Genomic DNA, 23,799 nt, shown 5'->3' with positions numbered 1-23,799 from the left:
TTTCATCCACAGCTCAATGGAATACTGTTCCCCCCTCTGGGCTGGTGCTTCCGCCTAACACCTAGCTCGGCTTCACGCTGTTGAAACCAAAGCTTTCAGAATCATTGGAATCTCTTGCGATGAAGTTAACTCCGAGGGCCTTTCACTCACTCACCGCAGGCAGGTTGGTTGTCTTTCTGTCTTCTACCGACTCCTCTCTGGCCTTGCTTCCCCAGCTCTCTCTGTGCTCTGTCCCCCCAATATTCCTTCAGGTCGCACAAGATCTGCCTGCAACCCTCTTATGGTTAAACTGCCAAAATCAAGGCTCACCTTCACTCTTTCATTCCCCTTTTGTCCCGCATCTGGAACAAACTCCCCCACTCCCTTCAATCCCACTCCTCCCTCCAGGTCTTTAAAACAGCTGTTCACCACCATCTCTTATCTTCCCCCATCCAAAACCTTGATCTTTTCTACCCCCACTAATTCACCCCAGATCAACTTTTTTTTTTTTTTAATTCCAACTTCTTTCCTGGAAGTCCTTGGAGTGTTCATACGTTTTATACCTCTCGCACCTCCCCCCAAGCCCTGCCCCTCCCACATTTCTCCCGATGTCCTTGCTCTCAAATGTTGTGTTTGTGTCCTTCCCCGTCTCTCCCCATCTTGTCTACCGCTCCCCTTATTTTTTGTGATTTATGTGTCGCTTTGACTTTTTGTGTGATTAATGTTAGCTCTTTCACGAGCCTCGATCTTGTGTACAAAAAAAATAATTGGTGGGCAGGTGGTTCAAAATCAAATTGTGTACATTTTGGTGAAGATCCAGATCGGGATCCAACTACTAGAATTATTCAAGTGATTCTTCATCATTGAGATACAACAACAACAACAACAACAACATGCATTTTAGGCCATTTTCCCTGCAAGAGCCGGGGTTAGCTTTGCGGGCCCCATGACAATCTTCTCCATTTTGCCCTATTTTCTGCATCTCCCCTTGTTAACCCTCTTGCCCGCATTTCTTCTTCTTCTTCATCATGGAGACGTGGGGCCAAAATCTATATATACACCAGCACAATATTTCAAAAATTTGTGTACCACCTGGAACAAAACGAGGTGGATGAGTTGGTTCGGTGGCAAGAACAAGCCGATTACATTTTGGTTTCGGTCCAGAACCACATTCGGCCGATCAGTGAGATATAAAACGTAAGCTGTTCACCTGGCGGAGGTATGCGCTGCTCAACCGAGCAAAATCCTAAATCTTATTCACGTCAAATTAAAAGGGGAAGTGTGTAAGTTACGGAAGTCTGCAAGCCATGTGTGGAGGTTTCCATTTTCTTCTTCTTCCCGACATCTATAATAATGATATGTGAGAAGATAAATGATGTAATAAAATCGCCGTTTGGGGGGTGGGGTGGGCAGGTGTCTGTGGACCTTGAAGATCTTAGGATCTTCATTTAAGGCTTTGTTGTGTTGTTAAATAACAGTTAACACGAGGTGGGTCATGCTACCGATGTCGGCAAAATGTGTCCCAGCTTACTGGAAATGGGGCACTGCATCAGCGGCCCCATATAACAAAACCCTCGACTCCCCATATAACAAAACCCTCTACTCCCCATATAACAAAACCCTCTACTCCCCATATAACAAAACCCTCTACTCCCCATATAACAAAACCCTCTACTCCCATATAACAAAACCCTCTACTCCCCATATAACAAAACCCTCTACTCCCCATATAACAAAACCCTCTACTCCCCATATAACAAAACCCTCTCCTCCCCATATAACAAAACCCTCTACTCCCCATATAACAAAACCCTCTACTCCCCATATAACAAAACCCTCTACTCCCCATATAACAAAACCCTCTACTCCCCATATAACAAAACCCTCTACTCCCCATATAACAAAACCCTCTGTTGTGGAAAACCATTCAGGTCCGCACAACTTTAGTCCAACGGTTTGGTTTAATTGCATTTAGATCATCAGATCATTCCTGTAAGTAGAAATACACAATAAGCATACGATGCGACATCTCATGAAGCCATTCATATCAGTCAATGCAAGCAAGCTAGATATTCTATAAAGGCGTACCATTAACGAGGCTACCGATGTAACATGTCACAAGGGAGAAGTCTCGGAGCACTGACACAGCAACGGGTCTTATAGTCACGCCCCTAGTGGGGACAACAATGACAGCGAGCAGCGAGCATCCCCACCCGGGTTCAGTACGGATACGATTTCACTACATTCACCCCCCCCGTCAGAATTATACGGCCGCGTGGCTAAAAGCGAGTGAGCGTCAGCATGGGCGCGGAGTATCAGTCGGCCCAACCGTAGCGGGCCGGGCGGCGAATTTCTCTGCCAGCACGCGTTCGAAATTCCCCGGGTACGGCGTCTCGTAACCCTGTATCCCCGGTGTCAGAGGCGTCAACAGGGTCGGGTGATGAAGGGGGTAACGCCAAGTCGTCGGACCCGGGCAGTCTCGACGGGGGGAGTGTCGGTGGACTATCGGCGATGGGAGCGTCGGGAGAGGTCATAGTCTCATAGATGGGTTCGACCGGTTCGTCCGATTCCCTACTAAGGTCGTCGACCCCGCAAGGGGCAAGATGACGAACGGAGACAGTAGTCTCACGACCATCAGACGTCATCACACGAGCATGCTCAGGATTAGCCTGGAGAATCTGCACTTTGTCCACAAGGGGGTCGTACTTGCTCGCGCGAACTGCCCGTTTAAGGTAGGCCGGCCCGGGCCCAGCGAGCCAACTGGGCAAAGACCGTATACACCCCGAGCTCCTGGGGTGGTGGAAAAGACGCTCGTGGGGAGTTTGGTTAGTTGCCGTACTCAGGAGTGCCCGGATTGAGTTCAACGCCGCAGGTAGCGACCAAGCCCATTTATCGAGGCCCCGGCCGTGGGTCCGGAGATGGAGCATGACGGCCCTCCAGATAATCCCGTTGAAGCGTTCGATCTGCCCATTAGCCTGGGGTCTATACGGCGTGGTGTAACTAGACGCAACGTTGTTTTGGAGCAGATAGCCGCGCACCTCCTGAGACAAGAAGACTGCACCCCGGTCGGTATGGACATAGGCCGGGTAACCGAACATTGAGAACAAGTTCTGTAAGCAACGCATCACCGTGGCAGCAGTCATGTCCGCGCACATATAAGCAAAGGGGAATCGTGAGTACTCATCAACGATAGTGAGCAGCTAGCGAGAGCCGCTCGACACCGGCAAAGGGCCCTTGAAATCCATCGCCAAGCGTTCCCACGGGCGTGTAGCCTTCACCAGAGTCCCCATAGGGGGGTTATAGAAACGCGGTTTGATTTCCGCGCAGATAGCGCAGTCGCGACAGATACGGCGGATATCGTCAATCGAGTAAGGGAGATTCCCACTCCGCACGAAATGAGCGAAACGCGTTACGCCGGGATGGCCCGCAGTAGCATGCAGCACCCGTAGGCCCTCCAACGAGGTGATACCAGCACATGTAGTGGGGCGCGATAAGGCATCGGCGGCCTGGTTATCCTTCCCTGGGCGATATTTGATGGTGTAACAGAAGTCGGCGAGTTCGATACGCCAGCGAGTGATTTTCTCGTTCTTAATGCGCTGGGCGTGTAAGGTGTCGTACATGAACGCAACGCTTTGCTGGTCCGTGATGATTTGGAAGCTCCGCCCGAGTAGGTACGGGCGCCATCGCCGAATAGACTCGACGATCGCATACGCTTCCTTTTCAACGGACGAGTGCCGCCGCTCAGCGGAGGTAAGAGTCCGTGAAAAGAAAGCCACGGGACGTCCCCCTTGGGAGAGGGTCGCCGCGATGGCCTGATCCGAGGCGTCACTTTCGAGGACGAACGAGCCGCTCTCGTCGATGGTTGCTACGGCGGCTCGGGCGATGTCGGTCTTAAGACCTTCAAAGGCCGTCAATGCGGCCGAACTCAGGGGAAAAGTGTCGCAGGCCACAAGGGGGCGAAGTTTCGCGGAGAAATTTTGCACCCATTTGGAGTAATGGGCGAACAGCCCAAGGGCGCGTTTCAGGGACGCCCGATCGCAGGGAGGGGCCATGTCGAGCAAAGGTCGCAGACGTTCCTTATCCGGAGAGACAGAGCCATGGGTCACGGTGTACCCCAGAAGATCTATGGTGCGTAGGGAGTATCGGCACTTATCCTCGTTCATAGTTAAGTGATACCGTTGCGCGACCTCAAGGAAGCGCTTCAGATTAGCGTCATGGTGCCCTTGGTCATATCCACAAACCGTAAGGTTATCGAGGTAGACGAAAACATCGGTTAAGTGCTCCCGCGCAACGAGGTCATCCATGGCCCTCTGGAAACAAGCGACCCCGTTCGTCACCCCAAAGGGCAATCGTGTAAATTGGTACAACCGCTGCCCCGACTCGAAAGCGGTATAGATACGATCCGCCCTAGAGATAGGGATCTGGTGGTACGCACTACGGAGATCGAGAGTACTATAGACCGAATACTGGGACACCTGTTGCACTAGCGCGTCCATCCCCGGAAGGGGGTAGGCATCCAGCTGTGTAAAGCGGTTAATCGTTTGGGAATAGTCGATTACCATGCGTTTGCGATGGGCCTCACTGCGCACCACTAAGACCTGGGCACGCCACGGCGACCTACTAGGTTCTATGATGCCGTCTTTCAAGAGCTGAGTCGTTTCGTCCGCAATGAATTGCATGTCCGCGCGAGAGTAGCGTCTCGATTTTACCGCGACAGGGGTACAGTCGGAGGTTAGATTGGGGAACAGCGAAAGCGGACGGACGTCCATTTGCGCAAGGGCGCACACCGTTAGCGCGTCGTCCGCCCCCACAACAAGAGTGTCAGGCCCACCGAACTCCATTACCAGACGTCCATGCAGCTTAAGAAAATCGTGTCCTAGCAGAATATCAGCACATAATGCGGGTAAAACCATAAGGTGTACATCAGGGAAAACCCGTCCCTTTAGCACTAGTTTCAATCGGCATTCCCCTTTTGTGCTAAGCCGGAGTCCCTGGGAAGCCATGAAGATCCGTCTCGTAGACCGCCCGATCCGCCATCCATGCCTGAGCACAAGTCGCTGGTCGATAAAACTATCCGTAGATCCGGTGTCCACCAAGGCCTGAACACAATGGCCCTCAACCATAAGGGGAATAAGGGCTTGAGCCAGGCCAGACGAGGCAGCTGGGAGCGGGACTGAGCCCCCCGAATGGGTCGGACCAGCCTCGCGGGTGGATCCTACACCAGCAGCAGTTTTGCGATCGTGGCCGGAGTCTGCGTTGACCATGGGGAATCCATTATCGTCATCAGAGGGCTTTGCCCAGCATTCCGGTGTTTCGCGATTCAAAATCCGACGAGAAAAGGCCTCCGTAGTATTTGGCATCGCCTTTTGACACTCCTGGCAGATAAAGGCTTCCGTTGTAGCCGAAATCGCCTTTTTCGTTTGGTCGCTTTGACAAAAGGCTTCCGTAGTATTCGAAATCGCCTTTTTCGTTTGGTCGCTTTGACAAAAGGCTTCCGTAGTAGTATTCGAAATCGCCTTTTTCGTTTGGTCGCTTTGACAAAAGGCTTCCGTAGTATTCGAAAGCTGTTTCTTCCCTTGCGTGGCTCGAGGTTTGGCCAAGGACGCGGCCTTTGTCCCCGATGGAGAATGAGACGGTGGTGGCTGTCCGGTGGCGCCAGTCAAGGTTGTCTGCGCGCCCAGCGGGCCGCAGAGAGGGGCCCTCCCCTTCGAAGTCGGGTAAGGCGCTGGGCTCGTGGGTTCTGCTACAAGCCCGTTCAAGGTTGCCGCGCCTGCGCGACCGTGGCTGCGCGAGTCGAAGGGCCGCGAGCCGCGTGCCGATTTCTTGCACACTTTCGCGTAATGTCCCTTTAGCGAGCACAAATGGCAAATAGCGTCACGTGCCGGACACACGACTCGGGCATGACGAGGCCCTCCACAAAAAAAACATGCGGCCCCGCGCAAGGCCTTGGGTCTGCTGGTCGTAACGGCAGCTGTCAGGGTAGGGTCATCCTCCGGAGCATCCCGGAGTTCAGCAGGCGGATCCACGTCCTCGTCAGTGGTACTCTCCGGCCGGGCGTGTAGTGAGGTGCCCGCCAAAAGGCGCGTGCGATCATAGGCGTTCGATTGCATCCGCGCTTCGGTATACACCGTCGCTTGCTCAACCGCTGTAGCGAAGGTCAGGTCGGTCTTCTCCAAGAGTTTGAGACGTAGTTCCTGGGAGGAGACCCCTGCTATGAAGGCATCTAAAAGTCGATCATCTTTAGCCTGCTCGGGAGTCCGTGGCTCCTTGGCGCTGTCCAGCATGAGCTGCCGGAGCTCCTGGGCGTAATGATCCATAGGCTCGTTGGGCTGCTGCCGTCGCGTCTGCAGCAAATAACGCGCATACACAGGGCTTTTTTCTTTTATATAAAGCCGCTTGAGCTCCGCGATGGTAAGATCATACGTCGTGCATTGAGCGACCGCGTGGTAGACCCGGTAGTCGATTTTTGAGTGTAATATTGCCAGCTTCGCGGCAGGCGTCGGAGCGGTCTCAGGCTCATCAAAGAGATGCTCCAGTTGTCGGAGCCAGTGCTTGAGTTGCAAGCCTCCGTCCGTGGCTTGTGAGTCGGCGCTGAAAATGGACACCGTCAACGTCTTGTTGCCAGCCATGTCAGCAGATCTTAAATGCAATTAAGTGTTGTGGAAAACCATTCAGGTCCGCACAACTTTAGTCCAACGGTTTGGTTTAATTGCATTTAGATCATCAGATCATTCCTGTAAGTAGAAATACACAATAAGCATACGATGCGACATCTCATGAAGCCATTCATATCAGTCAATGCAAGCAAGCTAGATATTCTATAAAGGCGTACCATTAACGAGGCTACCGATGTAACATGTCACAAGGGAGAAGTCTCGGAGCACTGACACAGCAACGGGTCTTATAGTCACGCCCCTAGTGGGGACAACAATGACAGCGAGCAGCGAGCATCCCCACCCGGGTTCAGTACGGATACGATTTCACTACACCCTCTACTCCCCATATAACAAAACCCTCTACTCCCCATATAACAAAACCCTCTACTCCCCATATAACAAAACCCTCTACTCCCCATATAACAAAACCCTCTACTCCCCATATAACAAAACCCTCTACTCCCCATATAACAAAACCCTCTACTCCCCATATAACAAAACCCTCTACTCCCCATATAACAAAACCCTCTACTCCCCATATAACAAAACCCTCCCCCGAACATCCGGTTATTTAATTTTCGGCTTCGTGCGATTTTCTTTTAAAATACAAAAAATGACATTTCATGGAAATTGTAACATCTTGTGAATGGGTTATGGGGTGACATAAACCTGGTGTTAGGTTAACGGTTAAGGTGACTGGTTTAACATAAGGTCCTGAGTTTGAGCACCTGTCGTGCCGTTAAAATAACACCTGGGCCCGGTTGCTGGAAGGATATCACATATTTATCCACTGGAGAGCTTCCAACAACCGGGCCCAGGTGAGCTGACTCAACCTGTCATCCTTCCGAGGTGGACCAGGTGAGTACCAGCTTACTGGGAGTAATAAACCATTCGAGTATCCTGCGTCGGAGTGGCGACCTGGCCAGTACTGCACTCCTTAGCCAATGAAATGGCGTGAAAGCAATTTTATTGTGACCTCCAACCAACGAACGTGGTCCGAGGTTATGTTTTCCAGCATCTCACTCTTGCTGTGACCAACAAAATTATATTTTTTTGCAACCGGATCAGCGAAGGCACTGTCTGCAGTCCGAGCAAAATGCTGCTGCACACGGGAAGAATAACACACAATGTCATCGAGATAGACATAACAAGTGTGGCTAACCAAATCTCCAAGCACCAGAGTCATCAACCGTTGGAAACTTGCTGGACCATTTACAACTCCAAAGGGAAGGACCCTGAAATGGAAGCGGCCTTGCTCACAGATGGAGGTTGTCTTCTCAACATCCTCAGGAGCAACACCCATCTACCAACAACCGCTACGTAGGTCAAGGGATGATGATACCCCTCAGCCAATGATGATACCCCTGCAGCCAATGATGATTAAAACCCTGCAGCCAATGATGCTACCCCTCAGCCAATGATGATACCCCTCAGCCAATGATGATACCCCTCAGCCAATGATGATACCCCTCAGCCAATGATGATACCCCTCAGCCAATGATGATACCTCTCAGCCAATGATGATACCCCTGCAGCCAATGATGATACCCCTCAGCCAATGATGATACCCCTCAGCCAATGATGATACCCCTCAGCCAATGATGATACCCCTCAGCCAATGATGATACCCCTCAGCCAATGATGATACTCCTCAGCCAATTATGATACCCCTCAGCCAATGACGATACCCCTGCAGCCAATGATGATACCCCTGCAGCCAATGATGCTACCCCTCAGCCAATGATGATACCCCTCAGCCAATGATGATACCCCTGCAGCCAATGATGATACCCCTGCAGCCAATGATGATACCCCTGCAGCCAATGATGATACCCCTCAGCTAATGACGATACCCCTCAGCCAATGATGATACCCCTCAGCCAATGATGATACCCCTCAGCCAATGATGATACCCCTCAGCCAATGATGATACCCCTCAGCCAATGATGATACCCCTGCAGCCAATGATGATACCCCTCAGCCAATGATGATACCCCTCAGCCAATGATGATACCCCTGCAGCCAATGATGATACCCCTGCAGCCAATGATGATATCCCTCAGCCAATGATGATACCCCTCAGCCAATGATGCTACCCCTCAGCCAATGATGATACCCCTCAGCCAATGATGATACCCCTCAGCCAATGATGATACACCTCAGCCAATGATGATACCCCTGCAGCCAATGATGATACGCCTCAGCCAATGATGATACCCCTGCAGCCAATGATGATACCCCTCAGCCAATGATGATACCCCTCAGGCAATGATGATACCCCTGCAGCCAATGATGATATCCCTCAGCCAATGATGATACCCCTCAGCCAATGATGCTACCCCTCAGCCAATCATGATACCCCTCAGCCAATGATGATACCCCTCAGCCAATGATGATACCCCTCAGCCAATGATGATACCCCTGCAGCCAATGATGATACCCCTCAGCCAATGATGATACCCCTGCAGCCAATGATGATACCCCTCAGCCAATGATGATACCCCTCAGGCAATGATGGTACCCCTCAGCCAATGATGATACCCCTCAGCCAATGATGATACCCCTCAGCCAATGATGATACCTCTCAGCCAATGATGATACCCCTGCAGCCAATGATGATACCCCTCAGCCAATGATGATACCCCTCAGCCAATGATGATACCCCTCAGCCAATGATGATACCCCTCAGCCAATGATGATACCCCTCAGCCAATGATGATACTCCTCAGCCAATGATGATACCCCTCAGCCAATGACGATACCCCTGCAGCCAATGATGATACCCCTGCAGCCAATGATGCTACCCCTCAGCCAATGATGATACCCCTCAGCCAATGATGATACCCCTGCAGCCAATGATGATACCCCTGCAGCCAATGATGATACCCCTGCAGCCAATGATGACACCCCTCAGCTAATGACGATACCCCTGCAGCCAATGATGATACCCCTCAGCCAATGATGATACCCCTCAGCCAATGATGATACCCCTCAGCCAATGATGATACCCCTCAGCCAATGATGATACCCCTGCAGCCAATGATGATACCCCTCAGCCAATGATGATACCCCTGCAGCCAATGATGATACCCCTGCAGCCAATGATGATACCCCTCAGCCAATGATGATACCCCTCAGCCAATGATGATACCCCTCAGCCAATGATGATACCCCTGCAGCCAATGATGATACCCCTGCAGCCAATGATGATACCCCTCAGCCAATGATGATACCCCTGCAGCCAATGATGATACCCCTGCAGCCAATGATGATACCCCTGCAGCCAATGATGATACCCCTCAGCTAATGACGATACCCCTCAGCCAATGATGATACCCCTCAGCCAACGATGATACCCCTCAGCCAATGATGATACCCCTCAGCCAATGATGATACCCCTCAGCCAATGATGATACCCCTGCAGCCAATGATGATACCCCTCAGCCAATGATGATACCCCTCAGCCAATGATGATACCCCTGCAGCCAATGATGATACCCCTGCAGCCAATGATGATATCCCTCAGCCAATGATGATACCCCTCAGCCAATGATACTACCCCTCAGCCAATGATGATACCCCTCAGCCAATGATGATACCCCTCAGCCAATGATGATACCCCTCAGCCAATGATGATACCCCTGCAGCCAATGATGATACCCCTCAGCCAATGATGATACCCCTGCAGCCAATGATGATACCCCTCAGCCAATGATGATACCCCTCAGGCAATGATGATACCCCTCAGCCAATGATGATACCCCTCAGCCAATGATGATACCCCTCAGGCAATGATGGTACCCCTCAGCCAATGATGATACCCCTCAGCCAATGATGATACCCCTCAGACAATGATGATACCCCTGCAGCCAATGATGATACCCCTCAGCCAATGATGATACCCCTCAGCCAATGATGATACCCCTCAGCCAATGATAATACCCCTCAGCCAATGACGATACCCCTCAGCCAATGATGATACCCCTCAGCCAATGATGATACCCCTCAGCCAATGATGATACCCCTGCAGCCAATGATGATACCCCTCAGCCAATGATGATACCCCTCAGCCAATGATGATACCCCTGCAGCCAATGATGATACCCCTGCAGCCAATGATGATACCCCTCAGCCAATGATGATACCCCTGCAGCCAATGATGATACCCCTGCAGCCAATGATGATACCCCTGCAGCCAATGATGATACCCCTCAGCCAATGATGATACCCCTCAGCCAATGATGATACCCCTCAGCCAATGATGATACCCCTCAGCCAATGATGATACCCCTGCAGCCAATGATGATACCCCTGCAGCCAATGATGATACCCCTCAGCCAATGATGATACCCCTGCAGCCAATGATGATACCCCTGCAGCCAATGATGATACCCCTGCAGCCAATGATGATACCCCTGCAGCCAATGATGATACCCCTGCGGCCAATGATGATACCCCTGCAGCCAATGATGATACCCCTCAGCCAATGATGATACCCCTCAGCCAATGATGATATCCCTCAGCCAATGATGATACCCCTCAGCCAATGATGATACCCCTCAGCCAATGATGATACCCCTCAGCCAATGATGATACCTCTCAGCCAATGATGATACCCCTGCAGCCAATGATGATACCCCTCAGCCAATGATGATACCCCTCAGCCAATGATGATACCCCTCAGCCAATGATGATACCCCTCAGCCAATGATGATACCCCTCAGCCAATGATGATACTCCTCAGCCAATGATGATACCCCTCAGCCAATGACGATACCCCTGCAGCCAATGATGATACCCCTGCAGCCAATGATGCTACCCCTCAGCCAATGATGATACCCCTCAGCCAATGATGATACCCCTGCAGCCAATGATGATACCCCTGCAGCCAATGATGATACCCCTGCAGCCAATGATGATACCCCTCAGCTAATGACGATACCCCTCAGCCAATGATGATACCCCTCAGCCAATGATGATACCCCTCAGCCAATGATGATACCCCTCAGCCAATGATGATACCCCTGCAGCCAATGATGATACCCCTGCAGCCAATGATGATACCCCTCAGCCAATGATGATACCCCTCAGCCAATGATGATACCCCTGCAGCCAATGATGATACCCCTGCAGCCAATGATGATATCCCTCAGCCAATGATGATACCCCTCAGCCAATGATGCTACCCCTCAGCCAATGATGATACCCCTCAGCCAATGATGATACCCCTCAGCCAATGATGATACACCTCAGCCAATGATGATACCCCTGCAGCCAATGATGATACGCCTCAGCCAATGATGATACCCCTGCAGCCAATGATGATACCCCTCAGCCAATGATGATACCCCTCAGGCAATGATGATACCCCTGCAGCCAATGATGATATCCCTCAGCCAATGATGATACCCCTCAGCCAATGATGCTACCCCTCAGCCAATCATGATACCCCTCAGCCAATGATGATACCCCTCAGCCAATGATGATACCCCTCAGCCAATGATGATACCCCTGCAGCCAATGATGATACCCCTCAGCCAATGATGATACCCCTGCAGCCAATGATGATACCCCTCAGCCAATGATGATACCCCTCAGGCAATGATGGTACCCCTCAGCCAATGATGATACCCCTCAGCCAATGATGATACCCCTCAGCCAATGATGATACCTCTCAGCCAATGATGATACCCCTGCAGCCAATGATGATACCCCTCAGCCAATGATGATACCCCTCAGCCAATGATGATACCCCTCAGCCAATGATGATACCCCTCAGCCAATGATGATACCCCTCAGCCAATGATGATACTCCTCAGCCAATGATGATACCCCTCAGCCAATGACGATACCCCTGCAGCCAATGATGATACCCCTGCAGCCAATGATGCTACCCCTCAGCCAATGATGATACCCCTCAGCCAATGATGATACCCCTGCAGCCAATGATGATACCCCTGCAGCCAATGATGATACCCCTGCAGCCAATGATGATACCCCTCAGCTAATGACGATACCCCTCAGCCAATGATGATACCCCTCAGCCAATGATGATACCCCTCAGCCAATGATGATACCCCTCAGCCAATGATGATACCCCTCAGCCAATGATGATACCCCTGCAGCCAATGATGATACCCCTCAGCCAATGATGATACCCCTGCAGCCAATGATGATACCCCTGCAGCCAATGATGATACCCCTCAGCCAATGATGATACCCCTCAGCCAATGATGATACCCCTGCAGCCAATGATGATACCCCTGCAGCCAATGATGATATCCCTCAGCCAATGATGATACCCCTCAGCCAATGATGCTACCCCTCAGCCAATGATGATACCCCTCAGCCAATGATGATACCCCTCAGCCAATGATGATACACCTCAGCCAATGATGATACCCCTGCAGCCAATGATGATACCCCTCAGCCAATGATGATACCCCTGCAGCCAATGATGATACCCCTCAGCCAATGATGATACCCCTGCAGCCAATGATGATATCCCTCAGCCAATGATGATACCCCTCAGCCAATGATGCTACCCCTCAGCCAATCATGATACCCCTCAGCCAATGATGATACCCCTCAGCCAATGATGATACCCCTCAGCCAATGATGATACCCCTGCAGCCAATGATGATACCCCTCAGCCAATGATGATACCCCTGCAGCCAATGATGATACCCCTCAGCCAATGATGATACCCCTCAGGCAATGATGGTACCCATCAGCCAATGATGATACCCCTCAGCCAATGATGATACCCCTCAGACAATGATGATACCCCTCAGCCAATCATGATACCCCTCAGCCAATGATGATACCCCTGCAGCCAATGATGATACCCCACAGCCAATGATGATACCCCTCAGCCAATGATGATACCCCTCAGCCAATGATGATACCCCTGCAGCCAATGATGATACCCCTGCAGCCAATGATGATACCCCTGCAGCCAATGATGATACCCCTCAGCCAATGATGATACCCCTGCAGCCAATGATGATACCCCTGCAGCCAATGATGCTACCCCTCAGCCAATGATGATACCCCTCAGCCAATGATGATACCCCTCAGCCAATGATGATACCCCTCAGCCAATGATGATACCCCTCAGCCAATGATGATACCCCTCAGCCAATGATGATACCCCTCAGCCAATGATGATACCCCTGCAGCCAATGATGATACCCCTGCAGCCAATGACGATACCCCTGCAGCCAATGATGATACCCCTCAGCCAATGATGATACCCCTCAGCCAATGATGATACCCCTCAGCCAATGATGATACCCCTCAGCCAATGACGATACACCTCAGCCAATGATGATACCCTTCAGCCAATGATGATACCCCTCAGCCAATGATGATACCCCTCACCCAATGATGATACCCCTCAGCCAATGATGATACCCCTGCAGCCAATGATGATACCCCTGCAGCCAATGATGATACCCCTCAGCCAATGATGATACCCCTGCAGCCAATGATGATACCCCTGCAGCCAATGATGATACCCCTGCAGCCAATGATGATACCCCTGCAGCCAATGATGATACCCCTGCAGCCAATGATGATACCCCTGTAGCCAATGATGATACCCCTCAGCCAATGATGATACCCCTCAGCCAATGACGATACCCCTGCAGCCAATGATGATACCCCTGCAGCCAATGATGCTACCCCTCAGCCAATGATGATACCCCTCAGCCAATGATGATACCCCTGCAGCCAATGATGATACCCCTGCAGCCAATGATGATACCCCTGCAGCCAATGATGATACCCCTCAGCTAATGACGATACCCCTCAGCCAATGATGATACCCCTCAGCCAACGATGATACCCCTCAGCTAATGACGATACCCCTCAGCCAATGATGATACCCCTGCAGCCAATGATGATACCCCTCAGCTAATGACGATACCCCTCAGCCAATGATGATACCCCTCAGCCAATGATGATAACCCTCAGGCAATGATGATACCCCTCAGCCAATGATGATACCCCTCAGCCAATGATGATACCCCTGCAGCCAATGATGATACCCCTCAGCCAATGATGATACCCCTCAGCCAATGATGATACCCCTGCAGCCAATGATGATACCCCTGCAGCCAATGATGATACCCCTGTAGCCAATGATGATACCCCTCAGCCAATGATGATACCCCTGCAGCCAATGATGATACCCCTGCAGCCAATGATGCTACCCCTCAGGCAATGATGATACACCTCAGCCAATGATGATACCCCTCAGCCAATGATGATACCCCTCAGCCAATGATGATACCCCTCAGCCAATGATGATACCCCTCAGCCAATGATGATACCCCTGCAGCCAATGATGATACCCCTGCAGCCAATGACGATACCCCTGCAGCCAATGATGATACCCCTCAGCCAATGATGATACCCCTCAGCCAATGATGATACCCCTCAGCCAATGATGATACCCCTCAGCCAATGACGATACCCCTCAGCCAATGATGATAACCCTCAGCCAATGATGATACCCCTCAGCCAATGATGATACCCCTCAGCCAATGATGATACCCCTCAGCCAATGATGATACCCCTGCAGCCAATGATGATACCCCTGCAGCCAATGATGATACCCCTCAGCCAATGATGATACCCCTGCAGCCAATGATGATACCCCTGCAGCCAATGATGATACCCCTGCAGCCAATGATGATACCCCTGCAGCCAATGATGATACCCCTGCAGCCAATGATGATACCCCTCAGCCAATGATGATACCCCTCAGCCAATGATGATACCCCTCAGCCAATGATGATACCCCTCAGCCAATGATGATACCCCTCAGCCAATGATGATACCCCTCAGCCAATGATGATACCTCTCAGCCAATGATGATACCCCTGCAGCCAATGATGATACCCCTCAGCCAATGATGATACCCCTCAGCCAATGATGATACCCCTCAGCCAATGATGATACCCCTCAGCCAATGATGATACCCCTCAGCCAATGATGATACCCCTCAGCCAATGATGATACCCCTCAGCCAATGACGATACCCCTGCAGCCAATGATGATACCCCTGCAGCCAATGATGATACCCCTCAGCCAATGATGATACCCCTCAGCCAATGATGATACCCCTCAGCCATCGATGATACCCCTGCAGCCAATGATGATACCCCTGCAGCCAATGATGATACCCCTGCAGCCAATGATGATACCCCTCAGCTAATGACGATACCCCCCAGCCAATGATGATACCCCTCAGCCAACGATGATACCCCTCAGCCAATGATGATACCCCTCAGCCAATGATGATACCCCTCAGCCAATGATGATACCCCTGCAGCCAATGATGATACCCCTCAGCCAATGATGATACCCCTCAGCCAATGATGATACCCCTGCAGCCAATGATGATACCCCTGCAGCCAATGATGATATCCCTCAGCCAATGATGATACCCCTCAGCCAATGATGCTACCCCTCAGCCAATGATGATACCCCTCAGCCAATGATGATACCCCTCAGCCAATGATGATACCCCTCAGCCAATGATGATACCCCTGCAGCCAATGATGATACCCCTCAGCCAATGATGATACCCCTCAGGCAATGATGATACCCCTCAGCCAATGATGATACCCCTCAGCCAATGATGATACCCCTCAGGCAATGATGATACCCCTCAGCCAATGATGATACCCCTCAGCCAATGATGATACCCCTCAGCCAATGATGATACCCCTCAGGCAATGATGATACCCTGAAGCCAATGATGATACCCCTCAGCCAATGATGATACCCCTGCAGCCAATGATGATACCCCTCAGCCAATGATGATACCCCTCAGGCAATGATGATACCCCTGCAGCCAATGATGATACCCCTGCAGCCAATGATGATACCCCTGCAGCCAATGATGATACCCCTCAGCCAATGATGATACCCCTGCAGCCAATGATGATACCCCTGCAGCCAATTATGCTACCCCTCAGCCAATGATGATACCCCTCAGCCAATGATGATACCCCTCAGCCAATGATGATACCCCTCAGTCAATGATGATACCCCTCAGCCAATGATGATACCCCTGCAGCCAATGATGATACCCCTGCAGCCAATGACGATACCCCTGCAGCCAATGATGATACCCCTCAGCCAATGATGATACCCCTCAGCCAATGATGATACCCCTCAGCCAATGATGATACCCCTCAGCCAATGACGATACCCCTCAACCAATGATGATACCCCTCAGCCAATGATGATACCCCTCAGCCAATGATAACTCCGATATGTAATTTCATTTTATTTTTATTTACAGACGCCCAGGCCCTGATTCCCTGAAACATCCCTTTAAGAATATGTTGGTGAGATTATTGATGCCATTGATGTTGTGAAAACTCATAATAAAGAGATAAATGAAATAAATTTGCAATTAGTCCTTTGTGAATCTCGCAATTGTACAACCTGCCGACGATTTGCAGCCTTGAAAAGGAATCTTGAAGCTCAGCAGAGATGAGTCCAGTTCATGCTTGTAGCGGAGAGACCTCCATTGAGTGCAAGCTAGTTGTCGGCTGAGCTAGGGCAGTATTGGCTATTTTGTTGGAGTATTCAACTCTGAACTGTCTGTATCTGGATTTTATTCTTCAATTGTGGAGTCGAATCCGACTGCATTTGCCTTGTACAGGACAAGCCCCAATGTGTCTCAAGGATATACAACGACATCATGAGGCAGGGTCCCAGGAAGAGAGCTGAAAAGTGAGTACGTGTGCTTTGCCTTGCAGATTTGCTGTTACACGATCAAGCTTGAAGATAATCATGAATAATCAACAACGACACAGTTATGCTTTTCAACGAGAGCCTCCTGACAATAAACGAGATGGATTTATATGAGGTTACATGCACTGCGAGGTGTCGGTAATGAACTGTTCGGAGACGAAGAAGAAGAACACTCGTTATTGCATCTTCAAATGCATATGGCTGCCACAGCAGTTTCTTGGCTATTGGGCACAATCCTGGACGAGTCGCTATTCCGACACAAGATACTCGAATGGCTGGTACTCATTTTGGCTGGTACATCCCAGTAAACTGGTACTCATTTTGCCAACTTAGGAAGGATGACAGGCTGAGTCAACTCACCTATGCCAGCCACCTGAACCGTTAAGCCAACACCAGGCACATTTTAATCATGAACAACTCTTTATATTAAATATCTGGTTTTGTTTTTGTAAGGTGATGTGAAGGAATCCGTTTGAAAAATTGAACTCAATCATCAAAACCAAAAATGGACAAATGGAGCAAGGAACACAGAGCTGCCATTTAATTGTGAAGCTTTTGGTTTTGCCAATCACTACTGTATTAAAATATTGCTCAAAGACACTTTCGGGCAAACTTTGGTTTGCTAAATGCCCCACATGGAATTCAATATTGCGCTTATGTTGAAGCACACAGGACAACTGGCAGTGTAGCAGATGCAAGAAGGTCAGGGTGAAGGAATTCATTAAGAACTGAAGAAACAATTGAAAGACTGAGAGAAACAGCCCGACAGAGCCCAAACTAGAACGGCACTCAGTAGAGAGCATACCTCCACCTGGTTGGCCATATCACTCAATAGGGAAGAATCACTTTAAAAATTATACGAGCCGGATCCCGATCTGGATCTTCACCAAAATTGAATCGATTCTTACTTGTCACACACTCAACCTGTCCAACAAGTTTTGTCCAAATGCGTCCACAACGTTTTGAAATATCCTGCTATGAAGCATGTTTGGCCATATCTCCCAATGGAGAAGAATCACTTAAGAAATTAAAGAATTGTCATATCCAAATCCATATTCAGATCTTCACCAAAATCGAATCGAATCGTCCTTGTCAGACACCCAACCTCTCCACCATATTTCGTCCAGATTTATCCAAAACCTTTTGAGATATCCTGCTATGTATTGTTTAGGCCTGATCTCCCAATGGTGAAGAATCACGAAAAAAATTCCAGTAGCCGGATCAGAAGCCGGATCTTCACCAAAATCAAATGATTTTGTCCTTGTCACATACGCTACATCTCTGCCAAATTTCGTCCGAATCCTTCCACAACTTTTTGAGATATTTTTTTCACAAACGGACAAACAAACAAACAGACAGACAGGGGTGAACATATAACGTCCATTCACCTTTGGTGGCGTAGGTAATAAGTCAGCAAGAAGTTTTCAAGAACGAAAAACTTAGGCATTAACAGGGAAACTTTGCGTACAATTGTGAAGAAGCATCTTAGTCTTTATCCCTACAAAAATCGAAGTGTCACAGCAAATTAAACCACCAGACAATAATAATAATAATAATAATAATTCATTTATTTTGTATAGCGCTTTTCATGAAGCCCAAAGGCGCTTTGACAGAGTGCAAAACATAATGCATAACAAAACATGAAAACAACAATTGCAAAAAGACAAGAATCAATAGGGAAATATTTAAAGGTAATAGGTAATGGAGCAAGGCTCCTTTATGATGCAAGCAAGGCTCAGCCTCCTTTATGATGTCTCTGATTCCATAGTATCTCTCCCGGGCTACTCCCTCCTCCGGTATGATAGACCTGAGCCTCGTCCTGGAGGCGGGGTTGCTATCTTTATCAAAAACTCTCTTCCTCACTCGCCCTGCACTGCACTCTCTCCACCTCACCCCCAGGAATACCTCTGGCTACGGCTTCCCCTTCGCTCCCACCTCTTGTTCATATGTGTGTTGTACCGTCCACCAAACAGTGATGACTCCATCTACATCTCGCTGTCTGATGATATGGACCAACTTCTATCTACTCATCCCAACTCTCTCTTCCTCATATGTGGTGATTTCAACTGTCATCATGCCAGTTGGCTGGGTGTGGGTACCTCTCTCACCAGCCATGGCTCCTCAGCAAAGGACTTCTGCGACTCACTGGGACTGACACAATCTGTCAATTTCCCGACCCGGATCTCAGTCAACGGAACATCTTCTCTTCTGGACTTGGTTATGACTAACTTCCCTGAAAATGTCTGCTGCTCTTCTTCTGCTCCGATCGGATCATCTGATCATGTCCTTGTTAAAGTGGACATCTCTCTGACCATCCTCAGGGAGCCTGCTCAGCGTCGACGAGTCTGGCATTTCACTCAGGCCAACTGGCACGGTCTTCAAGCAGCCATCAATCATCTGGACTGGTCTCCCATCTCTACCACCTCTGACATCAACTCATCCTGGGAATTCTTCCAAAGTAAATTGCTCTCTCTCATGCACAGATTTATCCCATCTCGTCTTCAGTTGTCATACCCCTCCTCCCGTCCATGGTACACGGAATCTTGTGGTGAGGCTGTTGCCCAGAAACAACTTGCCTTCGTCTCCTGGAAAGCAAATCCAACGGAAGGAAATCTCATTTCCTTTCACAAAGCCCGAAACAAGTGTGTGTCCACCCTCAGGAGAGCCAGGAAACAATATCTCTCCGTTCTCAAGACCGAACTCTCTTATCTGTCTCCCTCTTCCAAATCCTGGTGGCGTCTGGTCAAATCCGTTTCTGGTGTTTGTTCCCCCTCCATCCCCTCCCTTACCTCAAACGGCTACACAGCTGACTCCGCACGTGAAAAAGCTGAATGCCTCAACTCTGTGTTTGCCTCTAAATCTTGTGTCCCAAACCCATCCCTCTCTGTACCCACCATACCCAGTCGTACCCTGCTGCTCCTGGACTCCGTGTCCTTTCCTCCTGACAAGGTGGAAAAGTTTCTGTCAACCCTCGACTCTGATTCTGCAACTGGACCCGACGGCATCAGCCCACGGGTCCTAAAATCCTGCTCTGCTGCTCTATCTCACCCTCTCTCTGTTCTCTTCACCCTCTCTTTTGCTCAAGGTCAACTGCCATCTGCTTGGAAATCAGCCAACATCACCGCTTTGCACAAAAAAGGTGCAAAAACAGATCCTAGCAACTACAGACCAATCAGCCTTCTCCCAATTATCAGCAAAGTCATGGAATCCATCATTGCTTCTGATATGAAATCTTTCCTCTTCTCCAATGGCTTGATCTCTGATCATCAATTTGGTTTCAGACCAGGTCACTCTACTCTGGACATGCTGCTTCTGCTGTCTCAACAATGGATGGAGGTCCTCAATGCCAAACAGGAAATTAGAGCTGTCTCCCTCGACATATCACGTGCCTTCGACACGGTCTGGCACCCCGCTCTGCTCACCAAACTCTCCTCCTTTGGTATCCATGGAAATCTCCACGCATGGCTGGCGGACTTCCTCTCTAGTCGTCGTCAACGTGTGGCCCTGAATGGGTTTCTCTCATCTCCTCTTCCTGTTCAGGCTGGAGTTCCCCAAGGCAGTGTTCTGGGCCCCGTGCTTTTTCTGGTCTTCATCAATGATCTCTCTGACTCTCTCGAAAATCCTCTCTATCTCTTTGCTGATGACTCCACTCTCTGCCGCTCCATTCCTCTTCCCTCAGATCGGCAGTCTGCTGCCTCCTCACTCTCTGAAGACCTGGACAAAATCACAGACTGGTCAAACAAGTGGAACATGTCTTTCAATCCTGACAAATCTCACACTCTTACTATGTCTCTCCGAAAAGATCGACTGGACAACCCTCCCATCTACTTTCTCAACAATCCTCTCCAAGAAGTTCTGTCGCTCAAGATTTTGGGTCTCACTATCTGCCATGATCTTTCTTGGGAAAACCACATTTCCAAGCTGGCCTCCAAAGCCAGTCGCCGACTGGGCATCCTCCGTCGTGCGAAGTCCTTCCTCGGCACACCTGAGCTCCTCACCACATACAAGGCTTTCATCCGCAGCTCAATGGAATACTGTTCTCCCCTATGGGCCGGTGCTCCTGCCTCACACCTCGCTCGGCTTCACGCTGTTGAAACCAAAGCTTTCAGAATTATTGGAATCTCCCGCGATGAAGCTATCTCTGAGGGCCTTTCACTCACTCACCGCAGGCAGGTAGGTGGTCTTTCTGTCTTCTACCGACTCCTCTCCGGCCTTGCACCCCCAGCTCTCTCTGTGCTCTGTCCCCCAAATATTCCTACAGGTCGCACAAGATCTGCCAGCAACCCTCTGATGGTTAAACTGCCAAAATCTCGGCTCTCCGCTCACCTTCACTCTTTCATTCCTCTTTTCTCCCGCCTCTGGAACAAACTCCCTCACTCCCTTCAATCCCACTCCTCCCTCCAGGTCTTTAAAACAGCTGTTCACCACCATCTCTTATCTTCCCCCATCCAAAACCTTGATCTTTTCTACCCCCGCTAATTCACCCCAGATCCACCTTGTTTGAAATTCCAACTTCTTTCCTGGAAGTCCTGGCAGTGTCCATATGTTTTATACCTCTCCCACCCCCCCCCCCCCCAAAGCCCTCGCCCTCTCTCAGATCTCTCGATGTCTCCATGTCTCTCGGTCCCTGCTCTCAAATGTTGTGTTTGTGTCCTTCCCCCTCTCTCCACATCTTGTCTACCGCTCCCTATGTTATATGTTTTATGTGTCGGTTTGTCTTTCTGTGTAATTAATGTTCGCTCTTTCACGAGCCTCGATCTTGTATACAAAAAAAAAAAAAAAAAAAAAAAAAAAAAAAGCAAAAAGAGGGAGAAGGAGAAGTGATAGTCAGGGGTTAAATGCTGTGGGTTTAATGTTGAATGCAGTGCTGAACGGGTCTTGAGTGATGTTTTGAATGTGGTGAGTGAGGAGGAGTCTCTGATGGTGTGAGGTAGTGAGTTCCAGAGGGTGGGAGCAGCGGTGGAGAAGGCCCTGTCCCCCCAGGATCTGAATTTGGTCCGGATGGGGGGGGGGGGGGGTCCGGAGGTTGGTACCAGCAGAGCGGAGATTGCGGGTGGGAGTGTGTCTGGAGAGGAGGTCAGCCAGGTAGGATGGGGCCAGGTTGATCAAAGTTGGCTGGCAATCTGTAACACTCTCATATAGGTTTTGCTCGGTAACCCAAATGTCGGCAAAAACCTCATAATGTCTGATGAAGCACATTTTCATTTATCGTGGTTAGCCAACAAACAAAAATGTCGAATATGGAGCGACACAAACACAAAAACACCTTTACACAGTTCGAAAGTGACAGAATGGTGTGACATATCAAAAGCTCGGATCAACAGGCACTTTTTCATTCCTGAATTATGTTGCCACAACCCAAACTTCAGTGACATTTTCTTTCAACAGGATGATGCAACTTGCCACACAAGCAATGCAAAAAGGCTACTGTCGCAAGATAAATTTCCAATTCATGTTATTTCAAGATTTGGGGACATTCCATGGCCATCCCGATCACCTGATATTACATCTCCAGATTTTCATGGGCTACTTAAAGTCCACTGTCACCTGACCAAAATCAAAAGATTATCTAAAACATCACCTGAACTCAAAGACACCATCAGTGATGAAATAAGTCACATTTCTTCTGAAATACTTGAACTCGTAGTGGAACTTTTTCTGCTGCCGTGAATACACACAGTGCCTTTCAAAGGAAGTTATCTGAAATCAGTCATTTTCAAGAGATGAAGAAGTGTGAATGTCACCAATATTTCCATGCTATGTTCTTTTAAATATGTGGCGTCCATGCGTTTTACTGTTTGAATAAAACAATTTATCAACAAAACAAATGTGTTCATGAATTAATTGTCACCCTAGATTACAGGTACTGTCATCCAGGAAAACCTCGGCTTACCTTTCAAAAGCATTGCGTCAGTAGGATATCAAAAACTAACCTTAAAACTAACCGACAGGTTCATCAGTGAAAGTCTGGAGTGTCACCCAAACGTAGTAGTGCCAAAAATAATGAGGGAGATTGTTCAGTAAAGTGGAATAAAATGCCAGAAAGTAAAATACAGAAAAGAGGTTCCAATTGTTCTTGGGAAATAGTGAAAACAAGACCGATGGTCTAACATCGGCATAGTAGGTCTTGTTGACACTTTCATCGAAGAGGATAGTGTCCTGTCACCCACGATTAACACCGCTGGGTGACAAGTAGCCGTATTGGTCCTTTATGGACCAGGGACACTGCACTCCAACATAACTCCCCGTAGGGCCCGGGTCTAACCACAACACCCATGGTCGGACCACGTCCAAACTCTGCCAGCCAGCTGCCTGGCACAATCCAATTTATAAGGGGAACACTTTTACACGAGGCCAACCCCATTGACTTCCCCTGGTCCAAATTCCG

Source organism: Myxine glutinosa, chromosome 12 (genome assembly GCF_964187855.1).
Source record: "Myxine glutinosa chromosome 12, kmMyxGlut1.1, whole genome shotgun sequence".
Taxonomy (NCBI): domain Eukaryota; kingdom Metazoa; phylum Chordata; class Myxini; order Myxiniformes; family Myxinidae; genus Myxine; species Myxine glutinosa.
Note: the sequence above shows the minus strand (reverse complement) of the source record.